The sequence below is a fragment of the Pan troglodytes genome, chromosome 7, assembly GCF_028858775.2.
Source record: "Pan troglodytes isolate AG18354 chromosome 7, NHGRI_mPanTro3-v2.0_pri, whole genome shotgun sequence".
Classification (NCBI taxonomy): domain Eukaryota; kingdom Metazoa; phylum Chordata; class Mammalia; order Primates; family Hominidae; genus Pan; species Pan troglodytes.
In genome coordinates this window covers 8,639,377-8,660,444 of record NC_072405.2, presented here as the reverse complement: position 1 = coordinate 8,660,444, position 21,068 = coordinate 8,639,377, and the positions used below count along the sequence as shown (strand labels likewise).

Sequence of the window (21,068 nt, the reverse complement as noted above, 5' to 3'; positions counted from 1 at the left end):
AGTTCACTGGAAATCTGGCTGTTTAAAGAGCCTGGCACCTCTTGGCCGTGCGCGGTGGCTCACACCTGTAATCCCAGCACTTTGGGGGCCGAGGCGGGTGGATCACAAGGTCAGGAGATCAGGACCATCCTGGCTAACACGGTGAAACCCCGTCTCTATTAAAAAATACAGAAAATTAGCTGGGCGTGGTGGCGGGTGCCTGTAGTCCCAGCTACTCAGGAGGCTGAGGCAGGAGAATGGCGTGAACCCGGGAGGCGGAGCTTGCAGTGAGCCGAGATTGCGCCACTGCACTCCAGCTTGGGCGACACAGCAAGACTCCATCTCAAAAAAAAAAAGAGCCTGGCACCTCCTTCTCTCTCTTGCTCCCTCTCTTGCCATCTGACACACCTGCTCCCCCTTCACCTTCCGCCAGGAGAAAAATCTTCCTGAGGCCTCCCCAGAAGCAGATGCTGGAACAACCTGCAGAACCATGAGCCACATATACCTGTTTCTTCATATACTATCCAGCCTCAGGTGTTCCTTATAGCAACGCAAGAGAGACGAATACACCAGCCACATTAAGGTGGGGAATGGTTCTTGCTAATCTATCTTGAGACCAAGCATGTGTTAGGGTTAAATAGGAAATAGGTGTTAAAGTTTTCTGATGTTGTGCACGACACCTAATGAAATTGGCTTTCTTCCTCCCCATCTCCCTCCCTTTCTCCCGTCCTTGTCTCTCTGTCTTTGTCTTTGTCTCTCTGTTGGTCTCTCTCTTTCCTTCCTCCCTTGGTTCCCTGGTGTGCAGAATGACTAAGAAGGGGAAACACACAAGTGCACTCAATACTTTTTTTTTGAGACACGGTCTGGCTCTGTTGCCCAGGCTGCAGTGCGGTGGTGTGACCTTGGCTCACTGCAACCTCTACCTCCTGGGCTCAAGCCATCCTCCCACCTCAGCCTCCAGAGTAGCTGGGACTACAGACACATGCCACCACGTCTGGATAATTTTTGTCTTTTTTTTTTGTAGAGATGGGTTTTCCCCATTGTCTCGTCTGGTCTTGAACGCCTGAGCTCAAGCCATTCGCCTGCCTCGGCCTCTCAAAGTGCTGGGATTACAGGCATAAGCCACCATGCCTGGCCTCAAAAGAATTAAAACGGTTAATGAGTTAAAACAAGATTAAGTCTGTACATTATATAATGTAGAAGCTTCTGTGGAAAACTCCCCAGCCCTATGTGGACGACATCACATCTGATTTATCCTTGTGGTCTACACTGCTGGGTGCTCAGCCTTCTCCTGAGAGATGCTGTGAAACTTCTCTACCACCTGGAACAGGAGAAGAGAGGCCCACGTGGGGGCAGAGACCTCTGTCCAGAGTCCAGTGGCAGCTGGTAAGGATTTTTCATGCAAGGAATAGCTTAGAAGAGGCAACAGTTATTGGCTGATTTTGACGAAGGATTAAAATTAAAATATCTCAGCCACTTCCTACTCAATGTATCCTATACATTTTCTTGTTAATCTAACATGCAGTTTACTTTCTGGGTGATAGCTCATTAGTTCAGAGGAGAATTGCTAGTTATGGGAGATACTACTTCCTGTTGAGTAGGGCAACTAGCTCTGCGATAGCTTTTATTGGACTGCTCATATTTTGAAATACAATGTTGTTGTACTAATCCTTGTTTATTCAACATCCTTGAACACTGACTTTATGTGAGATAAACTTAAGAATCAGGGTTTAATCATAGTATTCTTAGTTGTCAATTCCAATTCAAGCTGAGTCCAGGAAGAGGCTCCGCTGCTTCCAAATGCTAGCACACTGCCCTCTTGTGGGAGACCCTGAACACTGCAGAGCTTTACACTTTGAATCTCATCTAGTGAATCTAATTTCATTTCCCCGAAGCCAAACATATCCTTAGGCAGCAAAGATAAAATATGTTTTTCTTTACAAAGTCTGTTAGCCCTTCATAGCTCCTTCATAATGCATAAATCCGTAAAACGTTTGCTTGGTGTCAATTACTTAATTCAAATAAGGAATTCCTGTACAATTTCTTCATGGTTATTATGGTGAAAGCTGGTTGGTGCTCCAGAACTGAATATGTGCAGAGAATTGTTAAACTCAAAAGCCAATTTCCTATCTCACCTCTGGAAGCCTCAATTCGTCATGTTTCAAATGGAGATGGCCTGAGGGCATTTCACAGGGAAATGGCTGGATCAGTTTAGGAGCCCAAACGCTGCTGGAATTTTGTTTTTTCTGGAATGCCTTATGAAATCGCCTTCTTCTTTGATACAGTTAAAATAGGCTGTTATTAGAGCTAAACGTTTAAAATATTTCTACTTTTCCCTTAAAAAAATTTTTTTTTTAAATTTATTCTTTTTTGAGATGGAGTCTTGCTCTGTCGCCCAGGCTGGAGTGCAGTGGTGCAGTCTTGGCTCACTGCAACCTCCGCCTCCCAGGTTCAAGCGATTCTCATGCCTCAGCCTCCTGAGAAGCTGGGATTACAGGCACCTGCCACCATGCCTGGCTAATTTTTGTATTTTTAGTAGAGACCGGGTTTCACCATGTTGACCAGGCTGGTCTTGAACTCCTGACCTCAAGTGATCCACCCACCTTGGCCTCGCAAAGTGCTGGGATTACAGGCATGAGCCACTGCGCCCGGTCCCCTTTTCTTTTTTTAAAAAACAAATTACAGGTCACATGTCCTTAGTGAGCACACACAATCACTTTGCAAGGCTAGGCCTGGAGAATTCAGGGAGCTAGAGAAGGTCCAAGATTCATTGGGAATTAGGTTGTGGGTGTTAATTTAAGAAAGGACCTGCAAATCACAGGTGCTGTACATAGTCCTGGAGTGAGGCAGGCACTCCTGTGTGGACTGGCCAGCCGGTGCACAAAGGCCTGACCTTCCTGCTCCCGGGCTCAGATCACAGCGGCAGCCCCACGACGACGCGGCAGCAGGTGCCAGCTGTAGCTGGAGGCAGGGAGGGTGGTTTGGAGCTGTGGGGTGGACTGGGGTTCGAAACAGAAAACGGCAGTGTCAAGATGGGGGTAAGAAAATGCCACCTGGACTTCTCAGTACAGGCATCTTATTATCTTTGTGGCTTCAGAACAGAATGTTACTGGATAGAGTTGTCCAGTTTCTTGGCGTGTTGAACGAAGAACTGAACAAAATGCACAAAGTAACAAAAGAACGAAACAACAGAACAGAGGGAGTAACGAAGGCACAGATCTATTGAAGAAGCAAAAGCACAATTCACAAAGTGGGATAGGCTTGAGCAAGCGGCTCAACAGCCTCTCTAATTAGGTTTTTTTTTGTTGTTGTTGTGTTGTTTTTTTGAGACAGGGTCTCACTCTGTTGCCCAGGCTGGAGTGCAGTGGTGCGATCTCAGCTCACTGCAACCTCTGCCTGCGGGGTTCAAGTGATTCTTGTGCCTCAGTCTCTTGAGTAGCTGGGATTACAGGCACCTGTCACCACGCCTGGCTTATGTCTGTATTTTTAGTAGAGATGGGGTTTCACCATGTTGGCCAGGCTGGTCTCCAACTCTTGGACTCAAGCGACCCACCCACCTTGTGCTGGGATTACAGGTGTGAGCCACCGCGCCTGGCCCAATTAGGATTTTTATAAAGCCAAAAGAACTTGGCAACACCCCTAGGTGCCCTTTAGCGGCCTCCAATTGGTTATTCCCTATGAAGGATGGACCTGTGACCAATCAGATGCTGAAGTGGAGAAGGCCGTGGTCAATCAGAGGCTGAAGTGGAGGTTTCTGTCTTCTTATCACAGGAGAGAGGCTGTGGCCTGTGTACCGCCGGATCCTGTCTGGAACTGACTGCACCTGCTGTTATTTGCTAAAGCCCCAGCCCGGGGCTGCCCTAATTCCCTATTCTCCTCACGAAGCCCATAGCTGTTGGGAAAGACAGTCCCAGGGTCCTTCCCACGTCTAAGTGTCTTCCTCAGGCGTGTCCAGAGCACTGTGGCTGGATTGCTCTTTCCCGGACCATCTCTCAGGGCTGTGCGTGCAGGGAGCCATCCTCGAGGGAGGAGGAAATGTGTCCCCCGCGGACAAGGAGCAGGCATCGACTGTCTGCTATAGAACAGGGTCCCAGCGTCCGTGTGCCTCTGCCGGGACACAGAGCCAGCATGCACCGGGCACCGAGATGAGCTGTTCCACGTGGCCCTGTGGGATGTGGGGCCAAGGGAACCACAGACTCCTGCCCGTGCTGTCTTCTGCGCAGTGAGGAATAAAACCCTGGTCTCTGATCCACGCGTCTCCCGACTTCTAGCAGCGTCAATGAAATAGCAAAAGGCAACTTATTAACTTGTAAGTAAAGTAAAAGAAAATCCGTGACCTTGTAGTTCAATGTAAGTTCAGGGCTGATTATTTTATTTAATTTTAAATTTTTTCCACATGGAAATTGCTTTAATGAGCTTTTATATCCCCTGCTGATAAAACAATTAGAAAACGGAAAAAAGTTTTACAGTGGTAACAGATAGAATTTCACAACACTGAATTAGGTATTAGAAATGGTGAAGTAGACTCTCCGTATGTCCCTAGGGTCTGCAAAATTAACGTAGCGTTAATTTAATGTTCGTAACGTGATTAGTGTGCCTTGAAACAAAAAAACTCATTAACTTGAGAAGCAAGTTTGTGGCCATAACACTCTTCAATGTCACCTCCTCTACCATGATCTGTGCTTAAAATTCTGCAGTACTATCTTTGGAATAAAGATGATGAGTCCGAAATACAAGCATTTCTTTTCATTGCCCTTGACAATTATCTTTTTCCTTTTTGAGACAGGGTCTTGCTCTGTCACCCAGGCTGGAGTGCAGTGCTGCAATCTCGGCTCACTGCAGCCTTGAACTTCTGGGCTCAAGAGATCCTCCCGTCGCAGCCTGTTGAGTGGCTAGGACTACAGGTGTGAGCCACCTCACCTGGCTAATTTTTAATTTTTTTTGTAGAGACAGGGTCTTGCTATGTTGCCCAGGCTGACAGTTACTTTTGTTTCCTTATTTGTTAATGTTTTTCTTTTTTTAAATCTCTCCTTGTGGAGCAGTGCTAACTCTTAGGCAGTGCAGCTGAGCTGTCGACAACTACTGTTATACAGAGAACATAAGAATGGGTAATTAGAGGAGGTAGGATATTGTTGGTGCAGCTATATTATTTAAAATTGGTGGAAGTCCAGGCCGAGCACCGTGGCTCACACTTGTGATCCCAACGCTTTGGGAGGCCAAGGCAGGCAGATCACCTGAGGCCGGGAGTTTCAGACCAGCCTGAACAACATGGAGAAACCCCCATCTGTACTAAAAATACAAAATTAACCAGGCCTGGTGGCATATGCCTGTAATCCCAGCTACTCAGGAGGCTGAAGCAGGAAAATTGCTTGAACCTGGTAGGCATAGGTTGCCGTAAGCTGAGATCGTGCTACTGCATACCAGCCTGGGCAATAAGAGCAAAACCCCGTGTCAAAGGAAAAAAAAATTGGTGGAAGTCCTGAAACTGGTTGGGCCAAAATTTTAAAAAAAGAAAAAAATGGGCCGGGTGCATGGGCTCATGCCTGTAATCCCAGCACTATGGGAGGCCTAGACGGATCATGAGGTCAGGAGATCGAGACCATCCTGGCTAACAGGGTGAAACGCTGTCTCTACTAAAAATACAAAAAATTAGCTGGGCGTGGTGGCGGGTGCCTGTAGTCTCAGCTACTAGGGAGGCTGAGGCAGGAGAACTGCTTGAACCTGGGAGTCGGAGCTTGCAGTGAGCCGAGATTGCGCCACTGCACTCCAGCCTGGGCGACTGAGCGAGACTCTGTCTCAAAAACAAAGAAAAAAATGGGGGAAGGGCATATGTTGAGACCTGAGATAGCTTTTCCAGAAGGGGCAAAAAGCCAGTCTCCCACCCTGTCGTGGAACGTGCTCTAGGGTAGTCGGTAGAGTAGGGCTTGGGTAGTAAAACAACCAGGCTGATAGCAATAACAGAGACAAGGGCTTTCCCTGGCACACTTCCCGCTGCAGCTGTGTGGGGTTTCGCCTGGCTGGCCTAGGGTTCTGCGGGTCTCCGAAAGTGAGTTCTTCCTGGCGAGAATGCAAGCTCTGCGTCTGTGCAGGGCGAGCACCTGGTCACCAGCCTCTTGAACAGTTTGTCTTCGTAATGTCCCCGTTCAAAGCAACAGCCAGTGCCTTGGGGTCTTCCTTGGTAAGCAGCTCCACATCCTGAGTAGATACACCAGCTCCAGGGCTGGCTTCTCTTGCAGTGCGGGAAGGGACTAGCTCCTCAGTGCAATTTCAGGGGAGTTGTTTTTTTTTCTTTTGGAGATGGAGTCTTGCTCTGTTGCCCAGGCTAGAGTGCAATGGCGTGATCTCGGCTCACTGCAACCTCCGCCTCCCAGGTTCAAGCCATTCTTCTGCCTCACCCTCTCAGGTAACTAGGACTATAGGCATATGCCACCATGCCTAATTTTTTTTGTATTTTTAGTAGAGATGGGGTTTCATCAGGCTGGTCTCAAACTCCTGACCTCAAGTGATCTGCCCGCCTTGGCCTCCCAAAGTGCTGGGATCACAGGCATGAGCCACTGTGCCCAGCCCAGAGGAGGTCTTTTTGTCAAAATCACGTCTATTGCCTCTGCCTCATCACCAAAGGCTGCTTTGGACTCCTCTTGCGTTGACAAGAGGCTGCCCTCTTTCTCCAAATCCGGGAGGTACAGCTCCAGGAGCTGCCCGGACAGACCGCTTCCTCTGTGAAGCACCTGCTGGAGTGCGTTCTGCGAACCTGGATGGCGGCACAGCCTTGGCTTAGTTCCTGAGCCAGATCTGAACACAGAATATGAATGAGCACAGGACAGTCTTCCTCTGATAGGAGGATGGCACTGGATGGAGCCTTGTTCAGCTGCCTGGCCACATTCTTCCGCTTCAAACATGCCCCACTGTAGTTCATCCACATCAAAGGATGCCTGGAAAACCCAAGCCATATCTCCATCAGAATTGTCCTATGCCCTCGTCTCGTTATTGGTCAATGCCAAACTCTTAGTATTGGAAGGCAGACACAGGAAGTAATCCTCATCACCATGGTCCCAGCCTCTGCAGGACCAGGGTGATCAGTGGCAGGGACTTGTCGATGGCCAGGCTGTCACAGGCCTTGCTGCTCAGGTCCTCGAGGCAGGAGGTGACCACCTGTGCTGTTCATGGCTGTAGTTGCAGTGCAGCCGGCCCAGCTTTAGAGTCTGAATCTCCCCGGGTTCTGATGCCCTGGTGTCCCCAGTCACCTCCATCCTTTTCAAGGTGGGACCTGACTGCCTCTGGGAAGCCGCGCCCATTGTGATTTGTTTGTTTGTTTAAATACAGTATTTCCAGCAGAGTGGACAGTACATAAGTGTTGTTCAGTAAATATTTATTGAATCAATGAATGATACACAGAGGAGTTTGGTCTTTTCATTATCCAACCAGTCACCCACAGTGCGCTAAGAACGCTGTGAGGGTGTATCCAGTGCCACACTTTCTTGGGAGCCAGTCATAAAGAGGAATATATATATTTGCTCCTGAAAGCCCCACAATTTGATCACAAGCAAGTTAACAAATGCTTGCTGTTCATTGTGATGTATGATGACAGTTACCAGGTTGACCATCATTTTGGGAGAGGGAAGAGGAAGGTGACCAGCTCACCCCGAAGGACCAGGGAGGCCCTTAGTGGTGATGGTCCAGGCAGCATGGGGGTGCTGGCACTGAGGGCGCGTGGAGGGAATGGCACAGCCCTGGACGGAGCATGGATTTGGGAACAGCTAGGATATCGAGTGCACAGTGGCTTCCAGAGGAGGCAGGGCTGGAGAGCAAGGTGGATTCAGATGTGGAGATGTTCTGTGAATGTGAGGAGGAGTCATTGAAATGGTTTAGCCAGGAGCAGCCATTTGGGGAATTTGAATTTTAGAAACAGCTTATTGCCAGCAATATGGATGAACTGAGTAGGAAACGGATGTTTTGTGAGCGGGAGTGGAGGAGGCTGCCAAGGGCAGTAGGGCTGACTATGACCAGGAAGACAAACAGGAGTGAGAGGCATGGACATCGGCTGCCTGCCTGGCCCCTGGTGCCCACCCCCCAGGCAGAGTCTCAGCTCCCAGAAACTGGCGCTTCATGCCAGGGTCCTGTGCTGTGCAGAGAGTGGCGAAGGTTGGGCGAAGGCTGGAGACCTTGAGACGGGGCAGGCGGCCCAGAAAGGGGAGGCTCATGGAGCGGCTTTGCTCTTCCTCGTGTGGCCTGCACACGGAGGGCCCCTCGGAGGAGGGAAACCGAGGGCAAGGCTGTGAGCACCAGGCTGCCACTGAGGAGGACCAGAGCCACAGCAGCTCACGCACAGGGCGGCGTGTCATGAATGTGGTCTGAATTTTCAGAGACTCTTGACTATGCAGAAATGTGGTGTTGGTATAAAATTGAATTTTTCACACTCGAAATTGTTACAGACCATAGCAGTGTAATGAGGTCATTTGGAAATGGATTTCCATCTGCACTGGACCCTAATTGTTTGGGAAAAATCCATTTAGCCCATTTTAAACTGCAGTGGAGGCTGCATGGAGAACTCCCCAGAATTGAAGCTGCACCCTGTGGCTGGATGCCAATGCTTAGAGCGGCCCTCTCCGAAATCTTTTCTTTCCCAGCCCAACATCTGTGCATTGATCCTCACCTTCACTAAGACGCAAGTAGCAATTCTCGGGACATATTAAGTGATGCTAACTTAAGAACTCACAATATTAAAAATAAGGAGCAGAACTCTTTCCAGTGTTCTAATTTTAAAAAGGCAACTTCATTTAAAATTTCAAATAATGGAAAACAAGCTGAAATCATTCAAATTGTTGTATCTGACATTTTCTCATCATCGCCTCTTGTTTTGTTGCTGATTTTAATTAATATAACTTTTTTTTAGCAGTTTAGGTTCACAGAAAAATTGGGCAGAAAGTACAGGGAATTCTCTTATACCCCCTCACTCTGACCTCCATTTCCCCCCTTGTTAATATCTTGCATTGGTGTGGTATGTTTTATTATTGATTTTACAATTTCACATTAATATTAACTAAAGTCCGTAGTTTACCTGTGGGTTCACTCTTGGTGTACGTTCTATGGGTTTGGAAAATGTGTAATGACACAGATCTACCGTGACGGTATCCACAGAATAGTTGCACTGCCGTAAACATCCTCTGTGCTCTGCCTGCCCCCCAACACCCCGCCCCCACCTGCCCTCCAGCTGCCCTAACTCCTACCAACCACTGATCTTTTTACTGTCTCCATAGTTCCACCTTTTCCAGAAGGTCATGCAGATGGAGTCACAGTGTGTAGCCTTTTCAGGTTGACTTCTTTCACTTAGTAATAAGCATTTCATTTCCCCCATGTCTTTTCATGGCTTGATAGCTCATTTTTAAAAAGTGCTCAATAATATTGCATTGTCTGGATGCACCAGAGTTTATTTTAAGTTCTGGGATATGTGTGCAGAACAGGCAGGTTTGTTACATAGGTATACATGTGCCATGGTGGTTGCTGCACCTATCAACCCATCATCTCGGTTTTAAGCCCCACATGCCTTAGGTATTTGTCCTAATGCTTTCTCTCCCCTTGCCTCCCCACCCACCAACAGGCCCCGGTGTGTGATGTTCCGTTCCCTGTGTCCGTTTTTTTCTCATTGTCAGCTCCCACTTATGAGTGAGAACATGCAATGTTTCATTTTCTGTTCCTGTGTTAGTTTGCTGAGAATGGTTTCCAGCTTCACCCATGTCCCTGCAAAGGACATGAACTCCTTCTTTTTTATGGTTGCATAGTATTCCATGACATGTATGTGCCACATTTTCTTTATACAGTCTGTCAATGATGGGCATTTGGGTTGGTTCCAAGTCTTTGCTATTGTGGATAGTACTGCAATAAACATATGTATGTATGTATCTTTATAGCAGAATGATTTATAATCCTTTGTGTATATACCTGCTAATGGGATTGCTGGGTCAAATGCTATTTCTGGTTCTAGATCCTTGAGGAATTGCCACACTGTCTTCCAAAATGGTTAAACTAATTTACACTCCCATCAACAGTGTAAAAGCATTCCTATTTCTCCACATCCTCTCCAGCATCTGTTGTTCCCTGATTTTTTAATAATCATCAGTCTAACTGGCATGAAATGGTATCTCATTGTGGTTTTGATTTGCATTTCTTTAATGACCAATGATGATGAGCTTTTTTTCATATGTTTGTTGGGCGCATAAATGTCTTCTTTTGGGATGTGTCTGTTCATATACTTCGCCCACTTTTTGATGAGGTTTTTTTTTTCTTATAAATTTATTTAAGTTCCTTGCAGATTCTGGATATTAGCCTTTTGTCAGATGGATAGATTGCAAAAATTTTCTGCCATTCTGTAGGTTGCCTCTTCAGTCTGATGATAGGTTCTTTTGCTGTGCAGAAGCTCTTTAGTTTAATTAGATCCCATTTGTCAATTTTGGCTTTTGTTGCCATTGCTTTTGGTGTTTTATTCACGAAGTCTTTGCCCATGCCTATGTCCTGAATCGTATTGCCTAGGTTTTCTTCTCGGATTTTTACGGTTTTAGGTTTTACATTTAAGTCGTTAATCCATCTTGAGTTAATTTTTGTATAAGATGTAAGGAAGGGATCCAGTTTGTTTGCTGCATATGGCTAGCCAGTTTTCCCAGCACCATTTATTAAATGGGGAATTGTTTCCCCATTGCTTGTTTTTGTCAGGTTTGTCGAAGATCAGATGGTTGTAGATGTTGCATCACGATTCATTCACCCACAGAAAGACATCCTGGCTGCTTCCAGGTTTTGGCAATTATGAATGTAAACATTTCTGTGCAGGTGTTTGTGTGGACACAAGTTTTCAACTCCTTTTTGTAGACACCAAGGAGCACAATTCCTGGGTTGAATGGAAAGTTCAATTAGAAATGTCTAAGCACTGTCCGTGGTCCAGGCCGTGTTGTGCCGATGTCAGAGCTGCTCTATCTAAAAGTCCTGGATCTGAATCCGTTTTTAGGCCTAGAGATGGGGGAGCTCAGGAGGGCAGTACGTCTCCAGATGAGACTGATATGTGGATAGACATTTCAACAGGTAAGACTACCCAGTTACCAACTTCAAAGAGTGGTAGTTCTCCTGGTTTAAGTTCTGCTGTGGGAATTAGGTAGGGATCAAAACTTAGGTCTTCATACTCTGCATTTTAATAGCTTCATTATAATATTTAGGTTTATGAGACACTGCCAAACTGTCTTCCAAAGTGGCTGCACCATTTTGCATTCCCACCAGCAGCAAACGAGGGAACCTGTTACTCTGCATCCTCATTGGTGTTTGGAGTTGTCAGTGTTTTGAATACCAGACATGCTCATAGGTGTGTGGTGGTGTCTCACTGTGGTTTTAATTTGCATTTCCCTGATGGCATGTGATGTCCTTTTCATATGCTTTATTTGCCTTCTGGATATTTTCTTGGTGAGGTGTCTCCTTAGGTCTTCATCAATTATTATTATTATTATTATTATTATTATTATTATTATTTTGAGATGCAGTTCTGTTCTGTCACCCAGGCTGGAGTGCAATGGCATGAACTTGGCCCACTGCAACCTCTCCCTCCCGGGTTCAAACGATTCTCCTGCCTCAGCCTCCTGAGTTGCTGGGACTATAGGCGCCCGCCACCATGCCCGGCTAATTTTTTGTGTTTTTAGTAGAGACAGGGTTTCACCATGCTGGCCAGGCTGGTGTCGAATTCCTGACCTCAGGTGATGTTCCTGCCTCAACCTCCCAAAGTGCTGGGATTACAGGCATGAGCGACCATGCCTCTTTGCCAATTTTTAAATTTGCTTATTTGTTTTCTTACTGTTGAGTTTTAAGAGCTCTTTGTATATTTTGGATGCCAGTCTTCTATTAGATAAATGTTTTGCAAATATTTTCTCCCAGTCTGTGGTTTGTCAATTCATTTTCTGAACACAGTCTTTCAATGAATAGATGGGTTTTAGAATTTTAATGAATTCAAACTTATCAATCCTTTCGTTAATGGATCATGCCTTTGGTGTTGTATCTAAAAGATCACCACTAAAGTAGAGGTCACCTAGATGTTCTCTTATGTTATCTTCTGGAAGTTTTATAGCTTTGCATTTTACATTTAGGCCTATGATCTATTTTTTATTTTAAAATTTTCTGTATTTTTACTTTTTATTTTTTTGAGACAGGGTCTTGCTCTGTCATCAATGCTGGAGTACAGTGGTGTGATCTTGGCTCACTGTAGCATCGACCTCCTGGGCTCAGGCAATCCTCCTGCTTCAGCCTCCCAAGTAGCTGGGACTATAGGTGCCGCCACCACACCTGGCTAATTGTATTTATTTTTTGTAGAGTCAGGGTGTCTCTATGTTGCCCAAGCTGGTCTCACATTCCTGGGCTCAAGTGATTCTCCCACCTCAAACTCCCAAAGTGCTGGAATTACAGGAGTGAACCACTGTGCCAGCCAGGCCATGATCCATTGCTAATAAGACTTTGTGAAAGGTCTAAAGTCTAAATCTAGATTCTTTTTTTTTGTCTGTGGCTGTCCAGCTGTTCTAGCACTATTTGTTTAAAAAACGATCTTTTCAGCACTGACTTGCATTTGTTCCTTTGTCAAAGATCAGTTGACTACATTCATGTGAGTCTGTTTCTGGGTTCTCAATTCTGTTTCATTGATCTGGTCTGTTATTTAGCAAATCACACACCATCCTGATTGCTGTGGTGTTAGAGTCAGACTCGAAGGTGGGAAGTGTCGCTCCTCTGATTTTGTTTTCCTCCCTCCCTATTTTGTCGGCTGTTCTGGGTCTTTGCCTCTCCATATAAACTTTAGAATCCGTTTGTCAACAGTCACAAGGTAACTTGCTGGGATTTTTATTGCAATTGCATTAAAGATGTTTTGAAATTTCAGATTCCAATTGTTAATGGCTTCTATGTAAGAAAGCAATTGATTTTTCCTATTAACTTTTTATCCTGCAACCTAGCTGTAATTGCTTTTGGTTCCATGAGTGGTTTTTTTTGTTGTTTCTTTGGTATTTTGTACAGACAATTGTCATCTGTAAACAAAGACAGATTTTTAATCTCTTCCCAATGCGTGTGCCCCGTCTTTCTTTTCCTTTTCTTTATTGTGTTAGCTGGGATCTTCAGTGTGATGATGAACAGTAGTGGTGAGAGGGATGTTCCTGCCCTGTTCCTGATCCTACTGGGGAGCCTTCGAGTTTCTCATAATTAAATATGGTGCTTGTTGTAGACTTTTGCAGATGCAGATTTTTTTTTTTTTGAGACGGAGTCTCGCTCTCTCTCCCAGCCTGGAGTGCAGTGGCGCGATCTCAGCTCACTGCAAGCTCAGCCTCCCGGGTTCACGCCACTCTCCTGCCTCAGCCTCCCAAGTAGCTGGGACTACAGGCACCCGCCACCACGCCCGGCTAATTTTTTGTATTTTTAGTAGAGATGGGGTTTCACCATGTTAGCCAGGATGATCTCGATCTCCTGACTTGGTGATCCGCCCGCCTCGGCCTCCCAAAGTGCTGGGATTACAGGCGTGAGCCGCCGTGCCCGGCTGATGTTCTTTATCAAGTTGAGAAAGTTCCCTGTATTCCGAGTTTGCTGAGAGTCATCACTGTGAATGGTGTTGGGTTCTGCCAAATGCTTTTTCTGTATCTACTGATATAATTTATGATTTTTTTTCTTTAGCCTGTTGATGTGGTGATTACATTAATTGATTTTCAAATGTTTATAACAGTCTTGTGTACTGGGGATAAATCCCTCTTGGTTGTGGTATACAATTCTTTTTACATATTGTTGCGCTTGATTTGTTACTTTTGGGTTTTTCTTTTTTTGAGGATTTTGCATCTATGTTCCTGAGAGATAGTGATTTTAGAATTCCTTTCTTTTAATATCTTTGTTTGGCTTTGGTTTTAGGGGAATCCTGGCCTCAGAATGAGTTAGGAAGTAGTACCTCTGCTTCTATTTTCTAAAAGACATTATGGAGAATTGGTGTGATTCTTATAGTTACTGGTGAGTTTGGTGGAACTCAACAGTGACCTCATCTGGGATGGGTGCTTTCTGTTTGGGAAGAAGGTTATTTAATTTCTTTAATAAATACAGTCCTATTCAGAATACATATTTCCACTTAGGTGTGTTTTGTTGGATTGTGTCTTCCTAGGAATTGGTTCATTTCGTCTATGTTATCAAGTTTATAGACATTAGTTGTTTATACAATTCATTTTTTTTTGAAACAGGTTGTCTCTCAATCACCCAAGCTGGAATGCAGGGGTGCAATCGGGGTTCACTGCAGCCTTGACCTAGTAGCTGGGACTACAGCTACTATATCAGGTGCATGCACCAGAATCAGGTGCTTGCTACTATACCAGGCTAATTTTTTTTTATTATACTTTAAGTTCTGGGGCACATGAGCAGAACGTGCAGTTTTGTTACAAAGGTATACATGTGCCATAGTGGTTTCTGCATCCATCAACCCATCATCTACAACCCATGCTATCTCTCCTCTAGCCCCCACCCACCGACAGGCCCTGATGTGTGATGTTCCCCTCCCTGTGTCCATGTGTTCTCACTGTTCATCTCCCACTCATGAGTAAGAACATGCAGTGTTTGGTTTTCTGTTCTTGTGTTAGTTGCTGAGAATGATGGTGTCCAGCTTCATCCCTGTCCCTGCAAATGACATGAACTCATCCTTTTTTATGGTTGCATATTATTCCACGGTGTATATGTATCACGTTTTCTTTATCCAGTCTATCATTTGTGGGCATTTTGGTTAGTTCCAAGTCTTCGTTATTGTGAATAGCACCGCAATAAACATACGTGTGAATGCACCTTTATAGTAGAAAGATGTATAATCCTTTGGGTATATACCCAGTAATGGGATTGCTGGGTCAAATGCTATTTCTGCTTCTAGATCCTTGAGGAATTGCTACAGTATCTTCCACAATGGTTGAACTAATTTACACTCCCACCAACAGTGTAAAAGCATTCCTATTTCTCCACATCATCTCTGACATCTGTTTCCTGCCTTTTTAATGATCACCGTTCTAACTGGTGTGAGATGGTACCTCATTGTGGTTTTGATTTGCATTTCTCTAGTGATCAGTGATGGTGAGCTTTTTTTCATATGTTTTTTGGCCGCATAAATGTCTTCTTTTGAGAAGTATCTGTTCATATCTCCCACCTGTTGATGGAGTGGTTTGTTTTTTTCTTGTAAATTTGTTAAAGTTCTTTGTAGATTCTGGATATTAGCCCTTTGTCATATGGATAGAATGCAAAAATTTTCTGCCATTCTGTAGGTTGCCTGTTCACTCTGATGATAGGTTCTTTTGCTGTGCAGAAGCTCTTTAGTTTAATTAGATCCCATTTGTTAATTTTGGCTTTAGTTGCCCTTGCTTTTGGTGTTTTATTCACCAAAAATTTTTGCCCATGCCTATGTCCTGAGTGGTGTTGCCTAGGTTTTCTTCTAGGGTTTTTATGGTTTTAGGTTTTACATTTAAGTCGTTAATCCATCTTGAGTTAATTTTTGTATAAAGTGTAAGGAAGGGGTCCAGTTTCAGTTTTGTGCATATGACTAGGTAGTTTTCCTAGCACTATTTATTAAATAGAGAATCCTTTCCCCATTTCTTGTTTTTGTCAAGTTTGTCAAAGATCAGATGGTTTTAGATGTGTGGTGTTATTTCTGAGGGCTCTGTTCTGTTCCATTTGTCTATATCTGTTTTGGTACCAGTACCATGCTGTTTCGGTTACTGTAGCCTTGTAGTATAGTTTGAAGTCAGGTAGTGTGATGCCTCCAGCTTTGTTCTTTTTGCTTGTGATTGTCTTCGCTATGTGGGCTCCTTTTTGGTTCCATATGAAATTTAAAGTAGTTTTTTCCAATTCTGTGAAGAAAGTCAATGGTAGCTTGATGGCCATAGCATTGAATCTATAAATTACCTTGGGCAGTATGGCCATTTTCCCGATATTGATTCCTGCCATCCATGAGCATGGAATTTTTTCCCCATTTATTTGTGTCCTCTCTCATTTTCTTGAGCAGTGGTTTGTAGTTCTCCTTGAAGAGGTCCTTCACATCCCTTGTAAGTTGGATTCCTAGGTATTTTATTCTCTTGGTAGCAATCATGAGTGAGAGGTCACTCATGATTTGGCTGTCTGTTTGTCTGTTATTGGTGTATAGGAATGCTTGTGATTTTTGAATATTGATTTTGTATCCTGAGACTTTGCTGAAGTTGCTTATGAGCTTAAGGAGATTTTGGGCTGAGACAATGGGGTTTTCTAAATATACAGTCATGTCATCTGCAAACAGAGACAATTTGACTTCCTCTTTTCCTGATTGAGTACCCTTTATTTCTTTCTCTTAAGTGATTGCCCTGGTCAGAACTTCCAATACTATGTTGAATACGAATGGTTAGAGAAGGAAGCCTTGTCTTGTGCTGGTTTTCTTTTTTTTTTTCCTTTTTTTTAAAATTATACTTTAAGTTTTAGGGTATATGTGCACAACGTGCAGGTTTGTTACATATGTATACATGTGCCATGTTGGTGTGCTGCACCCATTAACTCATCATTTAGCATTAGGTGTATCTCCTAATGATATCCCTCCCCCTCCCCCAACCCCACAACAGTCCCCAGAGTGTGATGTTCCCCTTCCTGTGTCCATGTGTTCTCATTGTTCAATTCTCACCTATGAGTGAGAATATGCAGTGTTTGGTTTTCTATCCTTGCGATAGTTTGCTGAGAATGATGGTTTCCAGCTTCATCCATGTCCCTACCAAGGACATGAACTCATCATTTTTTATGGCTGCATGTATTCCCTGGTGTATATTTGCCACATTTTCTTAATCCAGTCTATCATTGTTGGACATTTGGGTTGGTTCCAAGTCTTTGCTATTGTGAATAGTGCCGCAATAAACACACGCATGCATGTGTCTTTATAGCAGCATGATTTATAATCCTTTGGGTATATACCCAGTAATGGGGTGGCTGGGTCAAATGGTATTTCTAGTTCTAGATCCCTGAGGAATCGCCACACTGACTTCCACAATGGTTGAACTAGTTTACAGTCCCACCAACAGTGTAAAAGTGTTCCTATTTCTCCACATCCTCTCCAGCACCTGTTGTTTCCTGACTTTTTGATGATCGCCATTCTAACTGGTGTGAGATGGTATCTCATTGTGGTTTTGATTTGCATTTCTCTGATGGCCAGTGATGATGAGCATTTTTTCATGTGTCTTTTGGCTGCATAAATGTCTTCTTTTGAGAAGTGTCTATTCATATTCTTTGCCCACTTTTTGATGGGGTTGTTTGTTTTTTTCTTGCAAATTTGTTTGAGTTCATTGTAGATTCTGGATATTAGCCCTTTGTCAGATGAGTAGATTGCAAAAATTTTCTCCCATTCTGTAGGTTGCCTGTTTACTCTGATGGTAGTTTCTTTTGCTGTTGAGAAACTCTTTAGTTTAATTAGATCCCATTTGTCAATTTTGGCTTTTGTTGCCATTGCTTTTGGTGTTTTAGACATGAAGTCCTTGCCCATGCCTATGACCTGAATGGTATTGCCTAGGTTTTCTTCTAGGGTTTTTATGGTTTTAGGTCTAACATTTAAGTCTTTGATCTAGCTTGAATTAATTTTTGTATAAGGTGTAAGGAAGGGATCCAGTTTCAGCTTTCTACATATGGCTAGCCAGTTTTCCCAGCACCATTTATTAAATAGGGAATCGTTTCCCCATTGCTTGTTTTTGTCAGGTTTGTCAAAGATCAGATAGTTGTAGATACGCAGCATTATTTCTGAGGGCTCTGTTCTGTTCCATTGATCTATATCTCTGTTTTGGTACCAGTACCATGCTGTTTTGGTTACTGTAGCCTTGTAGTATAGATGGAAGTCAGGTAGCATGATGCCTCCAGCTTTGTTCTTTTGGCTTAGGATTGACTTGGCAATGCGGGCTCTTTTTTGGTTCCATATGAACTTTAAAGTAGTTTTTTCCAATTCTGTGAAGAAAGTCATTGGTAGCTTGATGGGGATGACATTGAATCTATAAATTACCTTGGGCAGTATGGCCATTTTCATGATATTGATTCTTCCTACCCATGAGCATGGAATGTTCTATGTGTTTGTATCCTTTTATTTCCTTGAGCAGTGGTTTGTAGTTCTCCTTGAAGAGGTCCTTCACATCCCTTGTAGTTGTATTCGTAGGTATTTTATTCTCTTTGAAGCAAACGTGAATGGGAGTTCACTCATGACTTGGCTCTGTGTTTGTCTGTTATTGGTGTATAAGAATGCTTGTGATTTTTGCACATTGATTTTGTATCCTGAGACTTTGCTGAAGTTGCCTATCAGCTTAAGGAGATTTTGGGCTGAGACAGTGGGGTTTTCTAGATATACAATCATGTCATCTGCAAACAGGGACAATTTGACTTCCTCTTTTCCTAATTGAATACCCTTCATTTCCTTCTCCTGCCTGATTGCCCTGGCCAGAACTTCCAACACTATGTTGAATAGGAGTGGTGAGAGAGGGCATCCCTGTCTTGTGCCAGTTTTCAAAGGGAATGCTTCCAGTTTTTGCCCATTCACTATGATATTGGCTGTGGGTTTGTCATAGATAGCTGTTATTATTTTGAGATACATCCCATCAATACGTAGTTTATTGAGAGCTTTTAGCATGAAGGGCTGTGGAATTTTGTTGAAGGCCTTTTCTGCATCTATTGAGCTGATCATGTGTTTTTTGTCATTGTTTCTGTTTGTGATGCATTACGTTTATTGATTTGCGTTTGTTGAACCAGCCTTGCATCCCAGAGATGAAGCCGACTTGATCGTAGTGGATTAGCTTTTTAATGTGCTACTGGATTAGGTTTCACAGTATTTTATTGATGATTTTTCTATCGATGTTTATTAGGGATATTGGTCTAAAATTCTCTTTTTTTGTTGTGTCTCTGCCAGGTTTTGGTATCAGGATGATGATGGCCTCATAAAATGAGTTAGGGAGGATTCCCTCTTTTTCTGTTGTTTTGCATAGTTTCAGAAGGAATGGTACCTGCTCCTCTTTGTACCTCTGGTAGAATTCGGCTGTGAATCTGTCTGGTCCTTGACTTCTTTTGGTTGGAAGGCTATTAATTATTGCCTCAATTTCAGAACTTGTTATTGGTCTATTCAGGGATTTGACTTCTTCCTGGTTTAGACCTGGGAGAGTGTATGTGTCCCAGAATTTATCCATTTCTTGTAGATTTTCTAGTTTATTTGCATAGAGGTGTTTATAGTATTCTCTGATGTTAGTTTGTATTTCTGTGGTATCAGTGGTGATATCCCCTTTATCATTTTTTATTGTGTCTATTTGATTCTTCTCTCTTCTTTATTAGTCTTGCTAGCAGTCTATCTATTTTGTTGATCTTTTCAAAAAACCAGCTCCTGGATTCATTTTTTTGAAGGCATTTTCGTGTCTCTATCTCTTTCATTTCTGCTCTGATCTTAGTTATTTCTTGTCCCTGCTAGCTTTTGAATTTGTTTGCTCTTGCTTCTTTAGTTCTTTTAATTGTGATGTTAGGGTGTCGATTTTAGATCTTTGCTGCTTTCTCTTGTGGGCATTTAGTGCTACAAATTTCCCTCTAGGCAGGGCACAGTGTCTCACGCCTGTAATCCTAGTACTTTGGGAGGCCAAAGTGGGCAGATCACGAGTTCAGGAGATTGAGACCATCCTGGCTAACATGGTGAAACCCTGTCTCTACTAAAAATACAAAAAAATTAGCTGGGCATGGTGGTGGGCGCCTGTAGTCCCAGCTACTTGGGAGGCTGAGGCAGGAAAATGGCGTGAACTTGGGAGACAGAACTTGCAGTGTGAGCTGGGATCGCACCACTGAACTCCTGCATGGGGGCGACAGAGCAAGACTCTGCCTAAAAAAAAAAAAAAAAGTACCTCTAAACACTGCCTGAAATATGTCCCATAGATTCTGGTACGTTGTCTTTGTTCTCATTGGTTTCAAAGAACATCTTTATTTCTGCCTTAATTTTGTTATTTACCAAGTAGTCTTTCAGGAGCAGGTTGTCCAGTTTCCATGTAGTTGTGTGGTGCAGTTTTGAGTGAGTCCTTTTTTTTTTTTTTTTGAGATGGAGCTTCCCTCTTGTTGCCCAGGCTGGAGTGCAATGGCGTGATCTCAGCTCACTGCAACTTCTGCCTCCTGGGTTCCAGCGATTCTCCCACCTTAGCCTCCCGAGTAGCTGGGATTACAGGCATGTGCCACCACGTCCAGCTAAGTTTTTTTTTTTTTTTTTTTTTTTTAGTAGAGATGGGGTCTCTCCACATTGGTCAGGCTTGTCTCGAACTCCCGACCTCAGGTGATCTGCCTGCCCCGGACCTCCCAAAGTGCTGGGATGACAGGCGTGAGCCACTGCGCTTGGCCATTGAGTGAGTTTCTTAATCTTGAGTTCTAATTTGATTGCACTGTGGTCGGAGAGGCTGTTTGTTATGACTTCCATCCTTTTGCATTTGCTGAGGAGTGTTTTACTTCCAATTATGTGGTTAATTTTAGAATAAGTATAATGAGATGCTGACAAGAATGTGTATTCTATTGATTTGGGGTGGAGAGTTCTGTAGATGTCTATTAGGTCTGCTTGGTCCAGATCTGAGTTCGGGTCCTGAATATCCTAGTTAATTTTCCGTCTCATTGATCTGTCTAATATTGACAATGGAGTGTTAGACTCCCACACAATAATATGGGAGATTGTAAGTCTCTTTGTAGGTCTCTAAGAACTTGCTTTATGAATCTGCGTGCTCCTGTATTGGGTGCATATATATTTAGGATAGTTAGCTCTTGGTGAATTGATCCCTTTACCATTATGTAATGCCTTTCTTTGTCTCTTTTAATCTTTGTTGGTTTAAAGTCTGTTTTATCAGAGACTAGGATTGCAACCACTGCCTTTTTTTGCTTTCCATTTTCTTCGTTAATATTCCTCCATCTGTTTATTTTGAGCCTATGTGTGTCTTTGCACATGAGATGGGTCTCCTGAATACAGCACACTGATGGGTCTTGACTCTTTATCCAATTTGCCAGTCTGTGTCTTTTAATTGGGGCATTTAGTCCATTTACGTTTAAGGTTAATATTGTTATGTGTGAATTTGATC

The 21,068-nt window shown here is 43.7% G+C and overlaps 1 long non-coding RNA gene across 1 annotated transcript in view; it reads left to right on the top strand.

The window, feature by feature from the left end:
* The first annotated feature begins 818 nt into the window (after nt 1–818).
* LOC134810642 (uncharacterized) overlaps nt 819–21,068 on the top strand; it is a 62,473-nt gene continuing 42,223 nt past the window's right edge. The window contains exon 1 of the long non-coding RNA XR_010159150.1: nt 819–1,365. This is a non-coding gene — a long non-coding RNA (uncharacterized LOC134810642). The remainder of the gene's footprint in view (nt 1,366–21,068) is intronic.